At 39.0% G+C, this 21,658-nt stretch overlaps 1 protein-coding gene across 3 annotated transcripts in view; it reads right to left on the bottom strand.

Moving 5' to 3' along the window:
• LOC101745839 (regulating synaptic membrane exocytosis protein 2) overlaps positions 1-21,658 on the bottom strand; it is a 148,420-nt gene that overhangs the window by 109,308 nt on the left and 17,454 nt on the right. The window lies entirely within an intron of this gene.

The following is a 21,658-nucleotide window of genomic DNA, read 5'->3' as shown; positions in this document are numbered from 1 at the left end:
CAAATGTGTTTGAAGTCCTCTCTGCCTTTAACTCTATAGTAGAGTTTCCCTCTCACTTCCTTCGCCACCTTTTTCAACAGAGTACATTGACAATAATTGTATTTCTAAGATACAATAAGTGCGCGATCAGGACATAGCGCTGTTTCTAACTGCCTCATATCAATTTTCGAGCCACTATACAAAATCGGCTAGTCTTCGCGACCAATACACTGACGATAGATGACCAATATCCTCTCTATCACACTGGAGCTCAACGGAGGCTCACTCTGTAGCAAAATACTATACCAATAACCGTCAGTCAAAACAAGCCTGTATCCCATTACAAAATTACTCAGGTAAGTATAAAAAATAATTCAATGTAAATATTTAACTTGGATGGATTCGGTGACACAAGATATTTCCTGAGCTGACGTTCCGACACCATCAATCATAATAACAATACGGACTTGCGTTATGCCGGCCGTCAGGTACGTCACGGCTGCGTAAGGGGTAAAAATATATTACATTTATTAAACTAGGTTAAAGGTCCGTCGGAGTCCATAAATAAAAGACCTTTTCTTATGTTATCGAAAGTAAAATTTATGATTCTATAAGTACAGTGTTCTAGTTAAGTAGTTACAGTGTCTGAATGGCGACACGGATCCAATTATAATGTAATTATTAGTCATGATTCATTGGCCAAACAAATTCAAGTAACGAACCAAAGACAAAGTTATACTAAAATGTTGTTCTAGTGGGTGCTTTAGTGTCACTGACCTTTGTACCGCTGTGTTTGTGAAAGATCGGTTATTTGGGGTCTGCCTGAACTTTTCTCATAATTTTTTTAATAAACATCTGTTTGGTATATGTTATGAAAATTAAAATAAAAAATACAGTAATAGTCTGTCCGTTATACGACCTTTACCTTTTCGAGCTATGGCCTCATGACATCAACCGTCCGTAGTAGTCCTAATAGAACAAATACCTATCCTAATAACACAGAGTCTACTGCTGGACTTAGACCCTCCTCAAGGCTTTCCACAACGACCAGTCCTGGGATGTGTGCATCCAGCGGATTCTGGTTAACCTCAATAGATCGTTGGTCCACCCTATCTACGCTACGTCTTCCGGTACGCGGCCGCCACTCAACAACTTTTCGGCCCCAGTGGACACCTTTTGTACGAACTTTAGGCTATGTCTATTACCATGATTTTCCTGCGAATGTCCTTTTTGCTGATGTGATCTCGTAGAGAAACTCACGAGCAGAATCCTTTCCTCTTTGAGTGACCTTGAACCTTCTGATAAGGCCCATTGTGAGCGACCATGTCTCATATGTCATAACGGGAAACACATTCTGGTCAAAGACTTTCATCTTCAGACACTGTGGTATTTGTATTGTGGTATTTTTATACTTTGAAAAAGTTCTGCGTAGCTTTTCGAACGTTGCCCATCCAAGTTAGATTCGACGATTGATCTCTTATTTGTACACATACAGTGGGTACCTTATAAATTTCACGCATTCACTCAGTAAAAATATAGTATTTTGATTTTATAATGTATGGCAATCGTTTCGAAAAGGGGAGATGACATCAGTTAAGCAGCAGGTCGCCATTATTCTTCTTCTTCGACCTCGATTTTCATTTCTTATGTTCTTGGACTACACGCATCCAATTTTTTCCTGCGGCTCTTACTCTCTCAGCCGCCCATCTCATTTATTACTTGCAAACGTTTCTAAGTCTAGTTCAATGTGACAAATCTAGTACTTGTAGATCTTAAGCCAAATTGAACTATAACATATGAGGACTTTACCTGGCGGTATACAGGCTAGGAAAAAACGTAGTGCGATATATTGATTCATGTTTCATGAGAAAAAATTTCAACGTTTTAAATATCTTTCATCTCCATTTTTTCAGATTTCAAAGACGAGTGACGCCTTATTATTTATGGCCTATATTTGCTAGAAAGCTCAATCTAATAAAAATCAAAATTTACATGCTACTAGAAAAATAGTTTTTCTGAAAAGACTCAATGTTCGACTTTAAAAATAAAAATGAATTATTTATGAAAATTTGTAATTTATTAAATAACATTTGAAGAGGAGTAGGTTGCTGTAGTTTTCTATAGGTTGCTGCTCCTATAATATACAATTATTTAAGTATTGCCATAGATTATTTGACTAGCTTTTGACCATGCTTGAAAAAGTACGAATTTGTAATTTGTTTAAATCGTAATTTATCTAACTATAATTTAAAAACAGTTCAGAGACATTGCTCGGTAGAGAAGGAAGTGTTAGTCCATAGTTGCCTCAGAAGGCAAGATTTATGTATGTATGGTATGTGATATATTACTTTAATTAAGCTGTCTATGGGTGTCTTTTTAAACTTTTTCTTTGGTTGTATTAGCTACTGATATTTATATAAGAGATACCTAAGACTCTAATACTCCGGAATAACAAACACAGCTGAGGTCTTTGTGCAAGTTCACTCATGATTATTATTTATTTATTATATTCCAAATTTAATGTCGATGGATCTCCAAATTGAGTTATACGCAATAAAATTAATACAGAATGTTAGTTATGTTTTTTTGGTATCCACTTATGAATCAGAATGAATCAGGTCTGTTACTTTTAATGTTGTAAACTAACTAGATATACTTATTTCGTCTTCTCCACTTAGTATTTAAATAAAATTACCGGATAATGGAAGTTTTCTGTTTAACAGACGTCCTAATTATTGCTATCTCCTTTAGATTTTTTTATTCGAGAAGTTCCAGAAAACAGACAGAAATAAACTAATGAAAATTGCACTCAAAGTTAAGGCATTCGTGGAGGTTCGCAAAGCGGGACCAGGAAATTAAATTTTATATTTCTTTCGCGGCCACTCGAGACATTCGTTTGACGTAGAACAGCTGCTGCTGCCGGTCGGCGCGGCTTGTGCCCCCAGATACGGATTTCTTACGTTCGGTTTTAATAAAACTTATACTTGTTCGCAGAAACAAAATAATACGCCACGGTCGCCATGTTCTCGTCGATTCGTATAATCATTACAAAGTTTTCCTTAACCGTTTTATCTTTATAAGTTTTGATACATACATCGACCTTAAATTCACTTAAGTCATGACACTGTTTTGATTTTTTTTCCTTTTGACACTTACGGAATATGTTACTAATTTATATGCACGACTAATCTCGATGTCTCACTTCGTCTACGAAACACCTATCGACGATCGTAGCAAATAGTATATTTGTCTATTGTGTTGCCTTAAGAATTAGGAGAGAGCGAATTAAGCTTACACTGATTTACGGCCTCCCATCGTACATTTATCCTACATAATTAGGTAACAGTCACGCAAACGCTACGCTATGTCAGCTTCGCCAGGCATCGCAATCTAAAAAAGATCCTATATTCACCCGGAATATTTCATGAAAATCCTTGCTGTAAATTTTGTCTGTGACACCTGCACAATCAGACAGACAAAAATATCAAATTATAGGTGTTTCTATCTATTTCGATTAATATACACCCCCCTTAAATTATCAAAGTATATTTAATTTATAGACACGGCTTTGTTACGGTTTTATCCATACTAATATATAAATATTGTTACGCGCTCATCCCTAGAATTATCGAGAATATTCTACACATCTCTAGTAGTGGTTTCCGCTATCTGTCAATAGATGGTGTTGTACTTCTCGAGCGTTCTGGGCGCTACTAGATCCTTCGAAATTCTTTCGACTATTTGGCGATAGATGGCGTTACTCTTACCGGCGTAACCACATGGCGTAGCAATATTATAAATGCGAACGTAGCCCTGTCTGTCTGTCGCGCTTTCACGTCAAAACTACTGAACCGATTTAAATGAACAGTAGTACACAGATAACTTAGAGCCGAAGAAAGAACATAGGCTATTTAATGCGAAAAAATGGTTGTAAAAGGTTAAAAGAGGTAGATGAAAAGTTGTATGGAAGCACCATCATTTTCAAAGCTAAAAGCTTGAAACTTATTTTTTAGGCTGTAGCTTCGATATAAATAAATATGAAATTAAGCTTAAATATCAAAATAACCTATAAACTATTATTTATAAAAATATAGTTTGAATTACCCAAAATTTAACGATAAGTGTCAAAGTAAGAAGGAAAAAAATCCGCCATCTGCGAGCTATTATATTTTTGCGTGCGCCGCAAAAACCGTTGGAGTTACACGTACATAGTATATAAAATGGAAATATTTATCTCAAATAGTTCTACGACAAAGCGCGTGCCAGTATCTATCTTTTATTTGTAAGCCACTATCACCAAAATAGTGAACCATTATCATCCACAAGAAGAGGTAAAAAAAGATTTTTTTGTTTATTATAATACGTTCTTTTTTATTGTGTTTGTTACAGTCAGGACCTTATTTGTATAAAAGAATATTCAATGAGATCAATAATGAATTACGATTCCTGAAGCGAAGCGAGGGCGGATCGCTAGGTTTCGTTTTTTCTTTTCGAAAAATAAAAGCGTCCTTAACCTTGAGGAGGTTGAGACTTCGCTCGTTTAAAAGCTCAGCTGAAGTGGCTACACTTCAACTCGACTGAGCTAAACACCAGGTGGGACAGATGGCATGTCTTAAATTGCTTCCGGAACCCCTGAAGTAACCTGACCTGACCACGAGGGAAAGCTGCCGAAAATTTCAGTTGGGAGAAGTTAACTCCACCTATAAGACTCCTTTGCATATTCTGATTTTGACCCGCGACTTCCCTCTGATCCTATGAAAATACTTTATTAACGAATTTCCTCGCAATAACAAAACAATAATACAAAAATTTTGTAAGGAAGACGATCAATCACTTTCCTAGAATACGGTCAATAAAGCAAACATATTCATCAATTAATCACCACAAGAGCAAACAGTACAAATAATGGCGGAGACGAAGCCACTAATAGATTACTCGTGTATCAGCTGAGATGCTACGGAGGCTGCGTACTTAACGAGCCGTAGCGATATCTAATATACGTCTACTACGCACACTACATTGGTTAGTTTTATATTCCTCATCTTTGTACATCTAATTTACAAATAGATATAACGATAAATGACACAAGGAAAGAAACTTTTTCATCCACTTTGTATCGTTCATCTTAATGTTGTAGCCTGTGACCTCCATATTATAGCATACGGTTGACGAAATTCCGCCAGCAACCCTACTTCCTAAGCAGCGCGGATAACCTCTATGACTAGACTCTACAACTTAGGTCTCTAGATCTTTTTCTACCAAATTGCAGCATTCTTTCCTGGCTCGTTTTCTAGAAAAATGTCCGAATTATTCGAAAACAGAAACACGAAACGAACGAACGGGATTCGAATGACATTCATTAAGCATAATGGAACCATATTAATCCATTAGTTAGTTGGATTTTAATTCGTTCAATTTGTTTGGAAACGTACCGCTCAATATCAATCAACAAACGTTTTCCATAATACAACCGAGTTTATCATCCATTAACGTTGTATCTTTGCACGATTCGGACATTTATTTTTATGACGATTTGTATCGAATAACGAGCTTTCCGGCTTAGTTGCTCGAGCCAAGCTATTTTCAACGCATTTACATTTTTTCTTTCAGATATATGTTTATAACGTAGTGGCTATAATTTTTTTTGTGTAATTTGTACACTTCAAAGTTTAACTTGAAGCTAGACTACTTTAATGAAAAATTGAGTATTACTGAAACTCGTGCTGAAAATCTCCAATTATTTTTCTCTCTGATTGACCAAACAATCAGGTTACAGATTACAAGTATATAAAATATTGATTTTTTAAATATTGAAACAACGTCTATCCTATCCTCAATCTTACTAGCTCGGTTCCATGAAACCATTGATCTTTATTTTTTATAATACCGTTAACCTCATTTCGAATAATAAAATGTCGTCACTATGACGTTATTAATAATATTGTTTATCGAAAACATGCGCTTAAATAAACTGCGTTATAAAATACAAATAAGACCATATTTATGCAAACATCAGAATTATACACATATTGACAAATTTTATGTACAATGACCCAACAAAAGTAGGTCACTTTGGATAATGACTGTGATAAAACAGAAAAATGTTATAATACAGGGCAACAAAACTTGTAAATAAGAATGTTTAATTGTTTTAATTTGATCACACTTATAGCTAGTAATCTTCAATTTTGTATTTACTTCCTGTTTATCTTGTGGCGCCCGCTAGTATATTGTTCTATTTAACATGCGTAAAATATGTCACCAAACAGGTGTCCAACTACGTACAATCAATCCAAATTTTAGAATTTCTAATTCCTAATTTACATGTGTTATGTTGTAACCGTTTGTTATCTCTCAATAAATAATATAATACTTTTTAAATAGTATCAATAAATAGTAGTAAGTAGTAGTAGTAGTAGTACGCCTATGCCACATATCCGGCACGGTACCTATCAAGCGACGTGACTATGCCGTGTAGAATAAATAAATAAATAACTTATAATTACTAAATATTTACTAACAATCTCGCCACGATAACTGGTCCCGTGCTAAGTTCGTAAAGAACTTGTGTTACAGGTACCAGATAACGGAAATAAATGTAAGATTTTTATTATACACATACATATATTTAATATACATCCATAGCCCTGGAAAAGACATTTTAGTTATATTTATCATACAAATATCTTTCCTTGGCGGGATTCGAAACCACGACCCCCTTGTGTAGTGACCATGACAATTACGACTACTTCAGACGGCCGTTTATATAATACTGAGGCCGTGATTATTTAAGGTTTTTTTCCATTTTTTATGGCTAAACTAGTAGAACACCCAATGGCCCCTCCTTATGTGAAACTTGTGGAAAGATTGAGGGCTTGAATGCCGCCACCGACCTTGAGACATGTTGTCGAAGTCACATCCATATTAAACTAGGATTGTCCCACTCTATATAGCACAAACAGGAATTTATGACTGCTTCACTACATAATGAGGCATGATGGCGGATCCTACGCGTGTTCGCTCACAATACGCTCTACCAACAATAATTAGATGCGCAAAGTTACATAAACATAGACATAGTAACTTGAAAACGTCCGCTGACAGCTTTTACGGTGATTTAGAATAAATCGTGTAAAATTAACCCGAAACATGTTTCGTTTGATGTCATTTACTAGTCTTGTGACTTACAGAAAATCTCTAAGCAGCTAGAAGTGATTTTAAACTGCTCCCAGTTTAGTAATGTAATGATTTAAGAGAGATCGAACCTTCAACCTTTCTCGAGTGAACGATGGCTTTCTTGATGCAGTGTCAATGATTACCAATAAATAAAAAACAAATGAATCAAATCATTAATTAAGTAAAACTGGCCCGACGACCCGGCTTCAGGGCGCTGTGCCATTCCACATGGCATTCCAGAATCGATAATTTAAAATGGTTAAAGTTGACAGCACGAAATGCAAGAACGAAATTCCGGAAAATTCATTAAGGTTCACATGGCTTTTGGCAGACGCTTTTAATTGTATTAAATATTATTGATTGACTTGACTTACTATTAAGTTCACTGTTTACAAAATTGATACTAACCAAAGTAATGTTCCTTCCTTCATTTAATACCAGAAAACGACATGCTCCATGTTTAAGTTGAGGGCTTTACAGCGGGACAATGGGCATTGTCTTTTCGATTTCAAATTCAGTGTGTTCTTCTTTTCTAACGAATTCCCTTCTTGGCTTCTAATGAAGGAACTTAACATAGCTACATCGTAAGTACTATAATCACATAAAATACAATTTACCTAATAGTGAAAAACAAAACATTTTTCCTACATCCATTTTCTCATACGATTGATGATGAACAAATGTGAAAAGTCGAAAACACACACACAGTGCAACCCTATTCGACGGAGCTTAGAGATGTGTCGCTCGTTTACGTTTCGCACGCGAATGGCTTTGAAGTGAAATGATAGTAAAGACAAGCTGAATCTTTCTTTGGTTCTTTTATTTATGACGAGCTCACCACGCCCGCGAGTCTCGGCGAGGTCGGAGTGCTTTTATTTTACAACTCCACTTTTTATCTCATAGCAGGGTTATTCCCGGCAGGTAAATATAATGAGACTCGAGAACTTTCCAACTTGAAATCGTTACAATAAATTTTAAGTCAGATAAGTAGGCACAAGAATATAGTAAGGGGCTTATCTTTATTTTAAAGTAACAGTCCTTTTTACAATGAAACAGCTTTAAAAGTATTTTCAAAGTTATCGACGATTTATAAGGAAACGCAACCGGTGATTACAATGAAATCATGTCATAATTAATATCAGCGCACGAAATTCGAATTGTAATGCGCACGAAAATTACATACAGTTTTTTTTCTGCGCTAAAGGCGTCAAATATATCACAGCCAAACTAGTGTCATTGGAATTACAAGCCGCCACACTAACAGTACTGAAAATAGACTATAATTGACAATAAAGACCTCATTTCCGAAAATAAAGTAAAACTCCAAACCTATATTAATAAAACACCAAAAACAGTGCATCCAAAGAGCTAGAAAAACATCAAGGATTTTTAAAGATTGTCTTATAAAACCATATTGTAACTTATTTAACCTACAAAGCTTTAGGAACGAGTTAAATGACAAGATAATGCGCCAAAGAAAAAGGTTCTGAGTTGCACCGGAATTTATGCCAAAAGGCCTTACTTACTATAGTGCATCGAAAACTCGGGTAGTATAGGCACGTTCATTACATAGATGGCCACCGATTGCCCAAGGCTGCGTTATATTCTGGCACGACAAAGGATAAACACAGATAGTGTGTATTATTTACTTCTGAAGCAAGACTTATTTGTGTTCTAAACAAATCGTCTAAGGCAGATGAATAACGACATTTGCGCAAAGTTCGAGGCCCTCTGACAGCTATACATTTAACTCGAAAGGCCCATTGTCAGTCTTGATTATTCAAAAAAGGAGTATAATGTTTTCGGTGCTCATGTAGGTATGTTTGTGAGCCTCTTCTTCCACTAAAGCTTTGGAATGCCTGAACAAATGAGGATGTATCAGATAGCAATGTAAACATCGTCTCACAAGACACTAATTATGTTTTTTTCAAATATGTTACATACAGAGCTATATATATGCATCCAGGATATTAACAGGGGATTATAACATTTGTAAACCAAACAAAACCCACGTTCCCTCTAAATAAACCCAGCTAAGATGTATCACAAATCAAACAAAAGATGCTTTAGCCTCATCCCAAAGGTGTAAATAGAAAATTTAAGGACATCAAATCGTTTTCGAAATTCGAATGTGTCGCAGAGTTCGTCTAAAATCACATTTCGATAACGGAACGATCGTATCCAACAAAGGTTCGTTTAGCAATTTCCGTCCATCCTTTTAGATGAACGTAGGTGGAAAGTAGAAACTATAACAGGAGCCAAGAGCGACAGTAACGCTATAGGGAACAGCTGCTTTCACCGATATTGGCTCGTTCCACACGATACGCTCAATGCTTACAAATACAGTACCTATGTTCCGACAAATCGATACCTGCCACTCTCCAGGACGCAGAGAGCTACTGACTGACATAAAATAATATTAAGATATTCTTCGAATTTAAGCTGACGCTTTGTTTTGTGTCATCATAATTTATTCTTGTATGTATTTTTATATTCATAATAACAACAAAACCTAGCCCGGTGAATATATTTCCGAAGCGATATATTTTTTGAAAAAGGTTTCTGTTTAAAAATAATGTTTGTTATTTATTTCTAATCTATAGAAATAAAACAAGACGATTTAATAAGACAATAAAAACATGTTATTTTTAATTTAACAATTCTAAATTTAATTCGGGCGAATCTATGTTTATACTATCTTGAGCGTATGGTTCATACGCACACAATTCGGCCTTTTAAGCAATAAAAAAATTATCGAATATATATGTACCTCACACATTATCCCAACCTTAAAATTTTATTAATGACCCAAAAATAATACATATCTGTCGGCCAAATACCCACGATTCGTGAATAATAAAAACCATTTTCTAAACTATACCGCTACGAATGCACATCTTCTGTGATTAAAACGACCCTGTAACTTATCATTTAGGAATCGTCTTAGTCAATAAATAAAACGAAAAAAATAACATTACTCACGACACCAATTCCTCTTTATTTCTATCATAGAAGCCGGGTGTGTTCTCATTTACATACATTTGGCTGACCCAACATCCATAAACCCTTTTTATAGCAGTAAAGAAAGGATTTCTGAGGTTTAACAAAGAATTTTTTACTATTTAGTAGAAATCGGTACATTGAACGGGTTCTCCTCCGAGATTACTCTCATAAATAGTATTATTAGTTCATGCGCGATCGTATGTTTAATATACGACTATTATCTGTATCTCAAATTAATTCTTATGTTAGCATCTAATTTTAATTATGTTCTACTACTCTTGTTGGGTACGCGGTGCCGATATGCTTGACCGGATCCCGATAACTAGGCTTGCAACAAAGAAGTAGGTACGTCGTTGAAGCAAGAAACTCTTTAAAGTACGTGCCCACGAAACATATTAAGCCATTTAACTATGATGTTTATAACCAGAGACGGCGCGACGTTTCTAATTAAACTTAGTAACTACAATGTTGCTTAACAAGAGTTTAAGGATATTGCATTTATAGCGTCTCTCGTATAGTCAGATAAAAGTTAGTCATGGCTTGGTTAATATCTAGTTAGCAGGTTAACATTTATGTACCTCTACTTTAATAATAAAAATTAAAATTATAACACCCATATAAAAATACAATTGAATTGAGTGCCTTCTCTTTTTTTAACTGGGTTAGAAATAAGAAAGTACACTTTTTAGGTTCTGTTACTTTTCAGCACGCAAAGAAAATACAAAAATGTACTAAGTGATATCTTACAATTCAAGTTTCGGAAGTGATTTGCATACTAATAGTCCACTGACGTAAGATTCCTCCAGACCTTGGTACCGACGCTTTTACATTAAGCTACTCAACGTTAAGCGGATTTCGATAAATAATTATAGCTTTTATTTAATAAAATTGCAATTTAAATACTACTAAAAATTTCATGACTGACATTATACATCATAGGTTTAAGAGATATCGTTGGGTTAATATAGCTTATTAAGAAGTCGTCCAATGATCGAAAATTAACCACTGACATCTCGATGCTTTATTTATTTTAAAAATTGCATTTATCTTTTAAATTTGTTTTTAACACATTGAAGAAAAAAAAACATTGCAATTTATTTATCATAGATTACATAAAGGTTTTCAAAGCTCGATAGCTACGAAACAAAGATAAAAAAGCTGTTGACCAATAAAGAGGAAAATGTGGAAATACCTGGTTCGTATACATATAAAAACACCTTATTGTTTTAAAAAAAAGAACTATAAAGCTTTTTACTAGCTACTTAACAAACAAAAAAAAAAAAACATTTTCACAGTTCACACTCGGTAGAATTGAAAGTGGATCTCATTCTGTCGCATGTTAAACCCTATAGATGTAAAAGTTTGGAGTTCGTCATTTCTGTTTTATCGAATTTCAAATCACAACGGTGCTTATGAAGATTACACTTCAAAAAGACTGTATGACTGACTGATGTCACATTCTTTGCATATTTATGAATAGATCACAATTACCTGATTATATTCACAGGACATACGTTAGACATACACTGATTACAATTCACTTAAATTTCTTAAATCAAGGCAGTCTATTTGACAACAAAATTACACGTACAAACTTCCAATACGATTGAAGCAAATATCGGCGATCTTCGTTGAATCGGCATGCAGAAACCAAGCGTGCCCATCCAACCATTTACATTCTATTGTTCACTACATTTTCTAGTGCTTATTGTGAGCCTGAAGCAAACTTATCTCACGCGAATTATGTAACTGAATATTTTATTTTTCAAGAGTTATCAACATCAAAACATTGGCACCAAAGGTTTATAATATAACGGTCACTAAAATTTTAGTAGACAGTAACTATATAATAGTAATAATAGTTATGTAAGTACTACATAAACTGTACAACGTTTTTAGGTAAATGACAATAAATAACAAATTCGTTGTGATTCGGATAAATAAATAATTCAAAATTATTTAGTTAAATTCTTTGCTAATTCCACATTTCAATGAAAAATTGCGTTGTAACATATTTTTTTTTTCGTAAACACTACGACGGCAGACTTATTATAGGTAAGTCGGTGGCCTTACGATTAAATCTGATACTGGTACACAAGAACCGTTTCAGGTGAGGCCCACGGCCCTTTGTAACGATAAGTCCATTTTATTGTCTCCGTCCGTAGCTTGGTTTTATCTTTTTATTGTCGGCCTGAACCGGCATTAGCAATATGTCTCTAAAGTTATGGTCGGGACGAAAACTGGGCGAAGGCAATTACTGTTTTACTTACGTACTAAGCGATCAGCTGAAGACAAAGGTTTCCGCTTGTTTAATAAATTAAAATTTAATAATTTTTTTAATGGTTAAATAGAACCTATTGATCTGCCTGAATTGGGTCGCTATCAAGGTCATCAACTCAACAATAAGATTATTACTTTGGACTTTATTACTATTTACAATTATAATCTATAATCTGAATTTTCTTTATTTTTTTATTCTGTATAAACAAACAAGCCTAATTGAAATTAAATATAATCGAACCCTTTATAAAGATAATCATAACTAAATAGTTACCGAGTAAAATTTATAAATATAAGTATACATAAAAAATAAATATCCGGGAACTTTTAGAAATGCATATTTATTCGACTTATGTTATAAATTATACCGTAAAAGTATATGACGGCGTTAACGATATTTATGTTATATAGCACGCGCAATAGGAGTGACTCACACAAGCCAGGCGCGCCGGCCGTGTCGTTCCACTCGTAAACAACAGCTGCAACAGAAGTGACTCATAAGCCAGCTGCGCCGGCTAGTATAAAAAGGCGGAACGTGCCTTGAAATGAACGACTTCAGACCGCAGCTACCACCATGGGACAGTGGTTCCGGAAGTGGCGCATCGACATTAACCCCACGAAAAGCACAGCGGTGCTCTTCAAAAGGGGTCGCCCTCCGAACACCACGCTGAGCATCCCTCTCCCGACTAGGCGCGTCAATAACCCCGCCCCCGCCGTTCGCCCAATCACGATGTTCGACCAGCCCATACCGTGGGCCCCGAAGGTCAAATATTTAGGCGTCACCCTCGACAGTAGGATGACATTCCGCCCCCACATCAAGACGGTACGCGACCGTGCCGCCTTCATTCTAGGACGTCTCTACCCGATGATATGTAGGCGAAGTAAAATGTCCCTTAGAAATAAGGTGACACTCTACAAAACTTGCATACGCCCCGTCATGACCTATGCAAGTGTAGTGTTCGCTCACGCGGCCCGCATACACTTAAAATCCTTTCAAATTATTCAATCCCGTTTTTGCAGGATAGCCGTCGGAGCCCCGTGGTTCGTCAGGAACGTCGACCTCCATGACGACCTGGACTTAGAGTCCATCAGTAAGTATCTTCAGTCGGCGTCCATGCGCCACTTCGATAAAGCGGCACGACACGAGAACCCTCTCATCGTGGCCGCCGGTAACTACATTCCCGATCCTGCGGACAGAATGGAAAGCAGTCGACGTCGCCCTAAACACGTCATCTCGGATCCTCCTGATCCACTAACGGTGCTTTTAGGTACTTCAAGCACCGGTCACCGTTCTCGTCGAACCCGTCGCTTGCGACGAAGGGCTCGACGAGTAAATTAACTCTCAGACACAGCCCACTGAGTTTCTCGCCGGATCTTCTCAGTGGGTCGCGTTTCCGATCCGGTGGTAGATTCTGCGAAGCACGACTCTTGCTAGGGTTCGTGTTAGCAACATCGTCAGGTTTGAGCCCCGTGAGCTCACCTACTAAAGTTAAGGCTACGCTGAAATAGCCGCTAGGGCTATCAGCTTAGGTAGGAAAAAAAAAAAAAAAAAAAAAAATGAAATGAACATTCGTTGGACTGCGCTTGCCTGGTGCACTTACTATATCCTTGTTACGTTGTGTGATTCAGTGACTGTTGTACGTACTGGTTAAAGTTGGACAAGTGTTAAAGTGAATTGTTAAGATAACATATTGTTGATTAAATCAGGAATCAAAAGTGACATCGTTTTACTTGGTGTTCAACAAGATAATGTCTACCCTCAAGCTTACATCAGAAGTGAGATCAGGACTCTACTCTCACTGGCGTGACGTGTTTGAACATGTTCGAAGTACAGCAAAAAAAACATGATGCAGATCAGAATACTAGTAGTGGTACGCCACAAGAGCGTGAATGCAGCATACGTAAGTCGTGTAATAACGTCTCTGTTACCTCGATGGAAGATCTGAGCCACGAAGAAATCGTCACATCTTACGTTCTGGCTCATGTTGCCCAGTTTGACTGTGGACTTCATCACATGGCATTTACTAACGGAAATACAACACGTAACAAGCTATTGCAAGAAATTAAGGCAAGTGCAAATCTCAAACTTCGATCGCAATAATGGATCTGTCATGACGAGTGGGTAGTTCCGACACGAATCGTTTTTAAGCCAATGACTACTGCTAGAGTTACATGGCACTAGTACAGTAAACCAGGACATGAGACTGTGAATTGTCGCTGAAATTTTAGAATCTACTCGATTCAATACCAATAACACTACACGTTCCATGACTTCGGGCTCCAGCAAGCAAGCAAACAAGAAAGCAAGCAAGTTTCCGTGGGGAAGAAAAATTGACACATCTGAAGTCGTCGTGACCTGTAAGATAAGACGTCCGGTGCGTTCGTGTCTGGCGATGCGGCGGTGTTCGGGTTCCGCTGGCGGATGCAGGTTTTTCCGGTGAAGTGCGTGCTTGTGCGTGCTTGACAAGTGTTCGCGGTTGGCTTCCTCAGTGTGGGAGTAACATCGTGTAAGAGAGGTGGAACCCGTAAAATTGTAGTTTGCGTGGTGGCTGGTAAGATTTGTTGCGGTAAGAAGTTTGCATGGTGGTAAAATGTCTTGTGAGTCTGCACAGGTAGCCGGAGGTGAGACTTCCGCGGTCGCGGCCCACCCAGTCCGCGAGAACCGGGCAGATCGCCTCGACGGTACGGAGGCCGGCTGACTGGTCCGCCAAACGACGAGACCACGCCTCCAGCACGGACTGCCGATATTGGAGCCCCCACGCTCCGGCTGCACTTGCGCTAGGGCGCGCCGCCTCGTAGGAGACTGTGAGGTATCATTGAATAACTGCGATCGCGCGCTGCCGGCGTCGCAGCGCGGCGACGTTCTCGTGGGTAAGGACGTGGCACCAGACGGGTGCTCCGTATAGTGCCATCGACCGCACGGGTACCATCACCCTGCCTATTTCTGCCGTGAAGCGGTGGTGTATTTCGGTTTGAAGGGTGGGGCAGCGGTTGTAACTATGCTGAGACCTTAGAACTTCTATCTCAAGGTGTGTGGTGCGTTTGCGCTGTGGATGTCTATGGGTTCCAGTAACCACTTAGCACAAGGTGGGCTGTGAGCTCGTCCACACATTAATACGAAGAGCATAATCAAACGAAATTAGATACGTTCACGGATCGTTTGGAGCCTCTGGGTCTGCGGAGGGACTTCGGTTCCCTCTGTATTTTGTACCGTATGTTCCATGGGGAGTGCTCTGAGGAGTTGTTCGAGATGATACCGGCATCTCGTTTTTACCATCGCACCGCCCGCCACCGGAGTAGAGTTCATCCATACTACCTGGAGCCACTGCGGTCATCCACAGTGCGTTTCCAGAGATCTTTTTTGCCACGTACCATCCGGCTATGGAATGAGCTCCCCTCCACGGTGTTTCCTGAGCGCTATGACATGTCCTGCTTCAAACGAGGCTTGTGGAGAGTATTAAGCGGTAGGCAGCGGCTTGGCTCTGCCCCTGGCATTGCTGAAGTCCATGGGCGACGGTAACCACTCACCATCAGGTGGGCCGTATGCTCGTCTGCCTACAAGGGCAATAAAAAAAAAAAAAAAAAAAAAAGATACGAAGTTTAAAGGGCCGTTTAAAGTAGTTGAAGTATTGGATGGTGTCGATTTAATTTTGACTCTCACACATTCGCTTAAGGCTCGAGCTACTACTTGCCTCACAAAAAATACAGCCTGCAAAACCTGAACAACCTCCTCATCCGTGGGCGCCCGGCTGTCGCCTGCAAGTCGGCTGTTACGTGTGCGGTGATGCGAGCCATGTAGCTTCTGGGTGTTCCATGCGCTACAAGAAGAAAAACGACACTGCTCCAGGTGCTGTGGCAGGTCCAACCAGAGACGTCAACGTGTGTTCCAGAGATTCAGTGTGTTACAGATAAGTGGTTTTGGCTTCCCCTTTATGTTCCATTCAGGGTCAGAATGTAGTCTTATAAAACAAAGTCATAGTAATTTATTCAATGGTAAGCGGTTTCATGAACAAGTCACTCTTTGATCTGAAAGTAACTTAGACCAATCATGATGGCAAGAGCACTTAGGGGATATTCAACTCGCCCTTAATAGTGCACGTTGTCGAGTAACAGGGTTTACTCCAATAGAATAGACGTTTGCCGTTCAGGGTAGTTCACTTGAAATATCTAAAGTTTCAACAGAGTGATAATCCCTCTAGATTAGATCTTGATTTAGCACGGTCGAAGACCGGCGAAAACATAAAAAAAGGGCACAAACAGAGCTTGGTTTAGTCGAGGCAAAGCTAAAGTCACTCTTTTCCGCTGAGGATTTTGTTTTCGTAAGTTAACCGAAAATGTAAAGGTCCCTTCAACATTACTGCAGTTTTGGAAAACGATAGGTATAAATTGAGACATGTAAATAGTTCTAATAGAGTGTACAAATTTCCCCATGAAAACTTACGTGAAATACCTCGAGGCCCGTCAGGCCTACTAGAAATTTCTGAAAATTATAGTGACGATGACGTGACGGCGTACACAGATGGGTTAATTAATCTTGTTCATGAAACTGATCTTAATGATGACGACTCTATCACTGACAATAGAAGTGACATTTTTGTCCGCAAATAGCGATACAGCAAACATAGTCTGTGGGTAGTGATACAATGTCTGTAAGCTCAGGCACCTCAGGTGCAGGTGTTGGAAATGTAGAAAACGATGGTCGGTCTCGCACTATTTCTGAAGAAATTCCGTATAAATGTTCTGGTTTAAGAAATGTTTTAACAAACGCTACCGTACAGGCAGATTAAAAAAAAAAAAAAAAAGAAAAAAAAAGAGAATTGTATGTGGCTAGAGAGATGTTAATCCGGACTAGCAAAAAAAAAGAGGAAAAAAAAAAGAAAGTGTGAAGTCATTGAAGGGTCTGTCCGGTCCAATGGCTTGGCTATAGGGATTTTCATCCAGATTAGCCACAACAATTAGCTACAGGGATTGCGATTCGGTCTAGCATTATCCGGTCCAGTTCGAAAAACTGAAGGGATAACAATTCCGGTCTAAGTTAAAAGGGACATACTTACATACCTGAAGAGTTTTAAATGAACTGGCCCAGGTATGTAAGCAGTCTGAAGGTTATTTATAGCCAGTATAGGATTTTCTGAAGAATTATGCGAACCGAACCGTACTAGATTGTTAATATCATAAACCACGTTTTAAGTTGCATCCGTTAATGTCAGGATGAACGAACACTTTTGTTGTTCACAGACATACCATAAGAATGCGCGCACGAGGACGAGCGCACGTCAGTATGGCCGTGACGGCGTTAACGATATTTATGTTATATAGCACGCGCAATAGGAGTGACTCACACAAGCCAGGCGCGCCGGCCGTGTCGTTCCACTCGTAAACAACAGCTGCAACAGAAGTGACTCATAAGCCAGCTGCGCCGGCTAGTATAAAAAGGCGGAACGTGCCTTGAAATGAACATTCGTTGGACTGCGCTTGCCTGGTGCACTTACTATATCCTTGTTACGTTGTGTGATTCAGTGACTGTTGTACGTACTGGTTAAAGTTGGACAAGTGTTAAAGTGAATTGTTAAGATAACATATTGTTGATTAAATCAGGAATCAAAAGTGACATCGTTTTACTTGGTGTTCAACAAGATAATGTCTACCCTCAAGCTTACATATACAAAAATTTATTCTCAACTAGCTGACCCGGCAGACTTCGTAGTGTCTCCTCAATCGATAAATAAAAGACCTAAACTTTTGTATAAAATAAACTTACAAATTTAAAACAAACAAAAGGAATCCGTCCGACGGGGGGCACATCAAAGGAAAAACAAAATTGTTATTTTTATTTAATTCCGAGCATTTTCATATTTATCTACCTTTTAAACCTTCTCTGGACTTCCACAAATAATTCAAGACCAAAATTAGCCAAATCGGTCAAGCCGTTCTCGAGTTTTAGGCGAGACTAACGAACAGCAATTCATTTTTATATACCTACATATATAGATAGAGTAATTTCCGAATTTATTTTATTACGTATGTATATGGATGAAGGAGAGCTCAGGGCTTATCTGGTGTTAAATGGCTACCAGGGCATCCAGAGACAACATGAATGCCGCAACGCACCTTGAGACATGAGGTTAAAGTTTCAATTTTATATGATAACTGTCCTGGAACCATTTAATACCAGGTATCGGTATGAGCTCGTTCATCCGTCTTTGCAATTCAAAATCTTAAAGTAAGGTGTCTAAATTTTGTTTATATATGAATCGCAATTTACATATTTTCCATATCTTGTGACAAGGGAAGCGTCACGTGCCCTTCTGAAAATTTTTGAGGATTCGTAAACACGCACAAGCTTTTTAATGTTCTACTCGTAAATGTCGTAATGTACCGATTTTTATACACATGTTTACTTAATTTTAATTAAAAAAAAAGAAGTTCATTTTTAATAAACAAAATGAAAGTTACCAATAAAAACGTGACTAAATCTAAACCGAGGCCGCCTTCTGAAGTTCTATCTGGAGTAGATTTAATTCTCTGGGCAAACACCGCCGTTTGTCCAGTCAGCCATATTATTGAATCACAATTTGTCCGGGTAATTCAATCACTCACACCACTGACATTTATCCGGTTAACAATTAACCCTAACGTTAAATAAAAGAAATAAATATATTTCAGTTACAATACGTACATTAAATACATAGGCAGCATTAAATTACTTCGAAGAAATGATTGATATTGGATTGTTGCCAATGATACGATATTTATACAAACTTTCTAAATTATACTATGATATATTCTGTATTTCTTTAGTTTCCGCGGATGGTGGACATAATGAAAACTACTTTTACGGTTGAATCTCGGGTTTGACGTACATTTTAGTAATATAACTATGCCCAAAGTAAATACAATCTTATTATTACTAGAGGTCCCACAGTAGTCGAAATTCGACAATAATAATTAATTGGAATAGTAAGTTTGTACACTAATAAGATTATATTTTATACTTCTATAATCACAAATTTCGCCAAGGCAAAACTATAAAAATATTTTAATAAAGACAAACAATATTTAATCTATTCTCAATTTGACCACAGACGTCAAGAACAAAAGTTTGACAATAAATAGTATGCATGCGTGTGTGCGTCAAATACATGGTATGTTGTGTGTATAATGTTTTCTTTATTGATTTAATGTATCTTTTATGCATTCTTTTATTTAAAAAAATATTAGTATTGTGCACTTCTTCTTTTTTTTTTTTTATGATTGAAGGATTACTGGTGGCCCGGAGGCCTTTCCAGTTTCACCAGGACAGGTGGGCGAGGAAAGGCTCAGCCAGGAGGGGTGGGATTTGCTAACAGCTACCCGAGCGCCTCCGAAGGAGACCTAACAACTCAAGAGTAGCTGCTTCGCGAATGAATCTACTACCGGATCGGAATCGCGACCCGCTGAGAAGATCCGGCGAGAAACTCAGCGGGCTGATTCATGGGTTAGGTTGCACGGCGAACTCTTTGTCGAGTTCGACGAGTACGGTTACCGAGGTCCCTAAGCCTGCTCCTAGAGCTGAAGGCGTCTAGTGCAAAGGTTATTGGATCTGATGGATCCGTAAGGACGTGTCTAGGGCGTCGACGGTGACTGGCTCCTGCATGATCAGGATTCGGGGAGTAGTCAGCGGCGGCTACGATAAGGCGATTATCATGACGCATAGCCTTATCGAAGTACCGTTCCGACGCTGACTTCATGTATTTCTGTATAGATTCGAGGCCCAGGTCGTCGTGTAGGTCAACGTTCCTCACGAACCACGGAGCTCCGACGGCTAACCTGCAAAAGCGGGATTGTAGAGATTGAAGGGTGTCTATGTGTGTGCGGGCCGCGTGAGCGAACACCACACTCGCGTAAGTCATGACGGGCCTTATGCAAGTTTTGTAAAGTGTCACCTTGTTCCGAAGGGACATTTTACTCCGCTTACAGATCATGGGGTAGAGTCTACCGAGAATAAACGCGGCACGGTCACGGACTGATTTTATATGCGGGCGGAATGTCATCGATGCATCCAGGGTAACGCCCAGGTACTTAACCTTCCTGGCCCAGGGTATGGATTGACTAAAGAGAGTAATCGGAAGTGTGAGATTCCTCCTCCTAATACGGGAGGAAATCCGTGTGGAGCTTCCCCTCTGAAATAGCACCGCAGTACTTTTCGCTGGGTTGATGTCTATGCGCCATTTTCGGAACCACTGTCCTAGGGCTAGGGCTGCGCTCTGAAGCTTCTTCGCGATTAGGGACTTGTTTCTACTGGAATAGTAAACAATCGTGTCGTCGGCGAATAAAGCTAAATGGGTCGGCGGCGACCGGGGAATATCGTTAACGAATAAGCTAAATAGGAGGGGTGAGAGGACAGAGCCTTGCGGGACTCCAGCTGTGAGAGGTCGTGGGGAGGAGCGGGTTACCTCGACTCGATATCGAAAAGAGCGGTTCGACAAGAAGTCCCGTATGATGAGCACGAGACTATCCGGCACACCCATGTTGAATAGTTTGAAAATCAAACCGTTGTGCCAGACTTTGTCGAACGCTTTTGCGACGTCAAAGAAGAGAGCTCCCGTGTATAACGGTTTTGGTCGATTAAGCCCCACAAGAATGTGCTCCGTGAGGCGGTGCACCTGTTGAACGCATGAGTGATTTGTACGGAATCCGAATTGTTCATCGATGAGAATGCCCTTGGATGAGACGAAGTCTCTGAGGCGTTTGTAGATCAGACGCTCATACAGTTTGCCTAGAGACATGAGGAGGCTAATCGGGCGGTAGATCGTCGGATGATTTTTTGGTTTACCGGGCTTATGTATGCCGATAACGTCCGCTTCTTTCCACACCGCGGGAAAGATACAGTTCGCCATAGCGGCATTGAAAATAGATGCCAACATCACGATGAGTTGGACGGGTAGAAGTTTAATAACGCGGTTAGATATACCGTCGGAACCGGGAGCCTTGCGAGGACGTAGGTCTTTGATCAAGTCTTTAACTTCCATCGGGGTGACGGGTGGTAACGCATCCGAGGGTGGCAAGGAGGCTCTGCGTTCTACCTCACTGTCTACTAATTCTACATGAACAGGGTCCACGGATTGAGTGCTGGGCGTACACTGGGTTTGCAATGTATCGGCCAGCAGCTCTGCTTTTTCGTCATCATCGAACGCCGCGAGTCGGCCTAAGGGGCCTACGAGGGGGGGTATAGTTACTA

Source organism: Bombyx mori, chromosome 11 (assembly GCF_030269925.1).
Source record: "Bombyx mori chromosome 11, ASM3026992v2".
NCBI classification, from domain to species: Eukaryota; Metazoa; Arthropoda; class Insecta; order Lepidoptera; family Bombycidae; genus Bombyx; species Bombyx mori.
Note: the sequence above shows the minus strand (reverse complement) of the source record. Positions and strands in the feature narration are given on the sequence as shown.